The 6,000-nt window shown below is 47.0% G+C and overlaps 1 protein-coding gene across 3 annotated transcripts in view; it reads left to right on the top strand.

Annotated features, from left to right (window-relative positions):
• The first annotated feature begins 246 nt into the window (after positions 1-246).
• TTC33 (tetratricopeptide repeat domain 33) overlaps positions 247-6,000 on the top strand; it is a 71,921-nt gene continuing 66,167 nt past the window's right edge. Inside the window, exon 1 of one of the 3 annotated variants that reach the window (XM_062211874.1) lies at positions 247-459. The gene's annotated coding sequence lies outside the window, so the exon portion shown is untranslated. The other 2 variants (XM_062211873.1, XM_062211875.1) reach the window with 2 other exon arrangements.

Genomic DNA, 6,000 nt, shown 5'->3' with positions numbered 1-6,000 from the left:
AGAGTGTGAGGTGTCGTCTCTCGCCGCGCGCTCGTCAGACGCCGCGGCACCATTTTCCCGCGCTCGCGCACTGCGGTCTCCCGCGCGCCAGACGCTTCGAGCGGCTGCTAGAGGGCGCGCCGAGTCCAGCGGCTTTGACTACAAGTCCCAAAAGGTAATGCGGCGGGCGCGAGGCCGCAGTGGCTACTGGGACTTGTGGTCCTGGAGAAGGCTCTGGCGCATGAGGAAAGGCTGGCAGTTGTCTCTCTTATGCCCTCTTCTCTCGGATGTTTGGATGCCCCCTGGGTGGGCCCAACCCGTGTCTTAGGAAACTAGGGAGGAAAGGCTGGCAGGTAGGCGGTCGGGCGTGGTGACTTCCGCTTCCGGGAGTCAAAGGGCAAGCGGAATGTAAACACTGGACCACGGGAGTGTGAGGCGAACCGGTGCGCACTGGAATCCCGACAGGAGGAGGAAAGCGAGGCGAGTAGGTGTTGTGGGAAGGGAAAAAAAGAACTTCAGAAGTAAGAATTGAAACTTGACGGAAGTCTGACGGAGCCGGGACGCCGAGGCTTGTCCCTAGGGACAGGAGAGCCCCGGGGGGGTCGGGCCTGCGCCTGCACCGCCGCGCGGCGGACCGCGGGGCTTTGACTTTTCTTGAGCGGTGGGAGGGGTGAACAGAGCTGGCTTCCCACCCAGCGTGGACGAACCTGGGGCTGGGGGCCGGTCTGGCGATCTCGCAGGTGATGTCCAGGGCAGCCCCTCTGAACTTTGCTATTGGGAACGTTTTTAGTGTTGGCTAACGAAAGCAGAGTCGCCACTATTGGCTTCTCTCTTGCAACCTTGTCTGGGCATTTTCTTGCATTCCCCGCCTCTGAGTACATCTCGTTACCCACCAGTGGCCTTTCTTCCCAGGTGCCGCCTTCTCGCGAGCAGTCCAGTCAAGGGCTCCCTGGCTTGTGGCGGGGGGGGGGGGGGGGGGGTTGTCACGCTGTCTACAGTCTGTTCCTGAGCGCCTGCTGTGGGGATCATTGTGCGAGACTTTAGAATACAACGTCCTAGCGCACTTTTATGGCATGCATTAAATATATTCTATATAGAATGTCGAGTTTGGGCTGCTGAGTGTAGCATGAATCATCTGTGATTGTGACTTAGCCGTGGAGTTTCTTACTCTGGTGGAAAACTATTAAGTTGGCATCCTGCGTATTTGAATATAGATTTAGTAAACCTCCTTTATAAGTTTTTTAAAAAAAGGTTTATTTTACTTATTTGAAAGCGTTACAGAGAGACGTAGAGTCAGAGAGAGAGAGAGAGAGGTCTTCCGTCCTCTGGTTCACTCCCCAGTTGGCCGCAACGGCCAGAGCTGAGCTGATTTGAAGCCAGGAGCCAGGAGCTCCCTCCGGGTCTCCCACGTGGGTGCAGGGACCAAAGGACTTGGGCCATCTTACACTGCTTTCCCAAGCCATAGCAGAGAGCTGGATCAAAGTGGAGCAGCCAGGACTCGAACATATGGGGGGCCAGCACTGCAGGCTGGGGCTTTAACCCGCTGCACCACAGTGCCAGCCCCACTTTATAAGTTTTAATTTCATGTTCAGATGGCCTTACAAGAACAGTAAACTCATACTATTATTTATACATATTGTATGAAAATGGCTTTATTGAGATGTGATTCACACATAATACAATTCAGCCATTTGAAATGTGTGTTGCTCAGAGTTGTGCAACCATCAAAACAATTAATTTTAGAACATTTTTATCCATAAAAAATCCAGTGACCATAGTCTTTCCCTATTTGTACTTGCCTCCTTCATTTAAAATATCTTAATTAACCTGGAGTGTTGAATTTTCCAAATTGCAAAGTATTTTGCATATGTTCTATGACTTGCTCCTTCTTTAAGACCAGCTAACTTTTAGTCTTAGAAACTTAGGTCCTCCATGAGCTTCTGTGACCTCATAGCATCCTTTGTTTAATCTCTTGCAGCTTTGATTCTGTACTGTGATTGACTGTACTCTTGTGGTCTCCAGATACTTTGTTGTTTTAAAGAGTTATTTTACTTACTTGAAAGGTAAAGTGACATGGAGGGAAAGACAGAAAAAGAGATCTTTCATTCACTGATTCATTCCTCAAATGGCCGCAGAAGCCAGGAGCCTGGAACTTTATTTGGGTCTTCTGCATGGGTGGCGTGGGTCCAAGTACTTGGCCCATTTCCCCCTGCTTTCCCAGGTGCATTAGCAGAGAACTGGATCTGAACTGGAGCTTTCACGACTGTAACCAGGGCTGTGATATGGCATGCCCGTGCCACAGGTGGTAGCCTAGCCCCCTGCGTCTCAATGCTTGTGCCTCCAGACACTTTTGAAGAAATACAAAACTGTGCTAATGGCCTTGGTAACAGCTTCATGCTTTTTGCACTCAGTAGGCCCTTGAGTCTGTTTGACATGTTTATTCATTTCTTACTACTGTGTTTCTTGTTTCTATGGTGATTATTTCAGATCTTCTTCATTTTTCTCAAGTGCTCGGATGCATTTGTTTGTGCTTTACAGTGAGCAGATGATTAGCCTCCAATTTCCTTGAGAAATGTGAAGCAGGACACTCTTCACGTTCCCTTCACACCACCCCATGCCTTTACTTTTCACTTGATATTGATTCCTTTTCTCATCCCTCAATTTAAGGTGAAACTTGTACATTAGTGTCAGTCTTCTTGTACCTTTATAATCTTATTCTGTCTTGATAACTCCAGCCTCTGATTTCTAGAGGATCTCAAGGGATTTGTAAGGGAGAATGACATAAAAACCTGAGACAGTAGTGTGTGTGAGACCTTTTCATACATGGTTCAGAACCACCATATTGGGCTTAACCTGTACCTGTCCTAGGCACTATTTTTTTTTTTTTTTAAGATTTTCTTATTTATTTGAGAGGCAGAATTACAGACAGAGAGGGAGAGACAAATCGAAATGTCTTCCACCTACTGCTTCACTTCCCAGCAATGTGATGTCTGCAATGGCCAGAGCTGGGAGGATCTGAAGCCAGGAGCAGGAGTTTTTTCCAGTCTCCACATGAGTGCAGGGATCCAAGCACTTGGGCTCTTCCACTGCTCTCCCAGGCCATAAGCAGAGAGCTGGATTGGGAGAGGAGCAGCCAGGACATGAACTGGTGTCCATTTGGGAGGCAGGCACCACAGGCGAAGGCTTAACCTACTGCAACACAGTGCCGTCCCCTAAGCAATTATATTTGTAATAAGGTTTGAGTTCAAAGACAGGGAAGGTCATGACAGTTTGAATGATCACATTTTCCTTTCTTCCTCACTCTGTCCCCTGCTCCTAGTAATCACACATCTGACCAGTGATTTCTGATGTAATTTGCTTTCAGTAAATTCACCAGGTTTCTGTTAGTGTTAATAGGGTTCCCACACTACATGGTGCCTCACATTGCTAATGTAGAAGCAAAGTTCCATTGGGAAACTTGAAGCCATAAAACTAAACCATCATTTTTATTTTATTTGTTTATTTATTTGAACAACAGAAAGAGGCATAAAAAGAGCTTCCATCTGCTGATTCACTCCCTATATGCTGGTAACAGCCAAGGCTAAGCCAGTCAAAAGTCAGGAGCCCGGAACTTAACCTGGGGCTCCAGGTTAAGTTCATGGGTGACATGGGAACCAAGTACTTGGGCTGTTACCTGCTGCTCCCAGGGTGCACATGAACAGGAAGCTGGAATTGGAATCAGAGCTGAGGCTTGAACAGAAACGCTCTGATAATAGGATGCATGTATCTCATGTCTCATGGCCACCCTGTATCATCATTTGTGTTTTCTTTAGGGACAGTTGTAAATATAAGATTTATTTTATCTTGATATCTTTTTTTAAAATATTTATTTATTTATTTGAAAGTCAGAGTTACACAGAGGAGAGGCAGAGGGAGAGGTCTTCCATCCACTGGTTCACTCTCCAGTTGCCTGCATCAGCTGGACCTGTGCCAATCTGAAGCCAGGAGCCAAGAGCCTCTTCTGGGTCTCCCAAGTGGGTGCAAGGGCCCAAGGACTTGGGCCATCTACTACTTTCTCAGGTCATAGCAGAGAGCTGGATTGGAAGTGGAGCACCTGGGACTAGAACCGGTGCCCATGGGATGCCGGCACTGCAGGTGGCAGCGGCTTTACCCACTACACCACAGAGGCAGCCCCCCAGTATAGGTTCTAATCCGTTACTTTGTTAGAGTTTTCTAAAAATATCTGCTCATAGTTATTGTGACACAGCAGGTTAAGCTGCACTTGGCTATGCCAGGACGCCATGTGGAGTGCTGATTCAAGGCTTGGCTGCACTGCTTCTGATGCAGCTTCCAGCTAATGTTCCTGGGAAGGCTGTGAAAGATGATCCAAGTGCTTGAGTCCCTACCACCTATATGTTGGGAGATCAGGATGGAGTTACTGGCTCCTGGCTTGGGCCTGGCCCAGACCTGGGTCAGACCTGGCTGTTGTGAGCATTTAGGGAGTAAACCAGTGGATAGAAGATCTCTGTTTCTCTATCTCTCTCTCTCTATCACACTGCCTTTCAGATAAATACATAAATACTTTAAATAGTGAATAAAAATACCTGCTGCTGTGGAAAGCATTTGGTTCATCTCTGTCAACCTGTGCATTTGTTGATTGCTGTGGTTTTATTTGCCTTTCCTCATATTCATTAAGAATTTGGGCACCTGAACTAGATTTTTTTAAAAATCTTTTTAGATTCTGGATATTAATCCTTTATCAGTTGTGACAAGGGCTGTTCCAGTCACTGCTTCTCAAAGTGTCAATTTCACTTCTATGGATTTTCTTTAAATGCTCTATTAGTTATCACAGATCAGGGAAAAGTATGGTATTTGTCCCTTTGGGACTGACTTACTACACTAATATGAAGTTTTCCAGATTCATCCATTTTATTGCAAATGACCGGGCTTCATTTTTTTTTTTTTTAAACTCTGTGTAGTGTTTCATTGTGTACATATCCCATAGTTTTCTTTATCCAATCTCCAGTTGACAGACATTTATGTTGATTCCGTGTTTTAGGTATTTTGAATTGTAGTGCAATAAACATGGGGGTGCAGATAACTCTTTTATTTGCTGATTTCATTTCCCTTGGGTAAATTGCCAGGAGTGGGATGGCTAGGTCACATGGCAGGTTTACATTCAGATTTCTGAGGTATCTCCAAACTGTCTTCCATAGTGGCTTTTACACTGGGTCTCCCACATGGGTGCAGGGGCCCAAGCACTTGGAGCATCTTCACTGCTTTCCCAGGCACAGTAGTGGAGAGCTGGATCGGAAGTGGAACAGCTGGCATTTGAACTGGTGCCTATATGGGATGCTGGTGTTGACAAGGAGTGGCTTAAACTGCTGTGCCATACTGTGAGCCCCTCAAATCAGTCTTCTTTCTTTTTTTTTTTTTTTCCAAAGATTTATTTATTCATTTATTTGAAAGTCAGAGTTACACAGAGAGAGAAGGAGAGGCAGAGAGGGAGAGAGGTCTTCCATCTGATGGTTCACTCCCCAGATGGCCACAACGGCCGGAGCTGCGCTGATCTGAAGCCAGGAGCCAAGAGCTTGTTGCAGGTCTCCCATGCGGGTGCAGGGGCCCAAGGACTTGGGCCATCTTCTGCTGCTTTCCCAGGCCATAGCAGAGAGCTAGACAGGAAGAGGAGAAGCTGGGACTAGAAACGGCGCCCATATGGGATGCTGGTGCTTCAGGTCAGGGCGTTAACCTGCTGCGCCACAGCGCCAGCCCCCAAATCAGTCTTATTTCATCTGTATCTTTTCCTTCGCTGTACTCTCCATGCCTGCTGATTACTTTGGAATAATTTATAGGTATCATGTAATTTATTTTTATTTTTTTTTGACAGGCAGAGTTAGACAGTAAGAGAGAGAGAGAGAGAGACAGAAAAGTCTTCCTTCCGTTAGTTCACCCCCCAAATGGCCGCTATGGCCGGTGCGCTGCACTGATCCGAAGCCAGGAGCCAGGTGCTTCCTCCTGGTCTCCCATGCAGGTGTAGGGCCT

Source organism: Lepus europaeus, chromosome 15 (assembly GCF_033115175.1).
Source record: "Lepus europaeus isolate LE1 chromosome 15, mLepTim1.pri, whole genome shotgun sequence".
Classification (NCBI taxonomy): Eukaryota; Metazoa; Chordata; class Mammalia; order Lagomorpha; family Leporidae; genus Lepus; species Lepus europaeus.
Note: the sequence above shows the minus strand (reverse complement) of the source record. Positions and strands in the feature narration are given on the sequence as shown.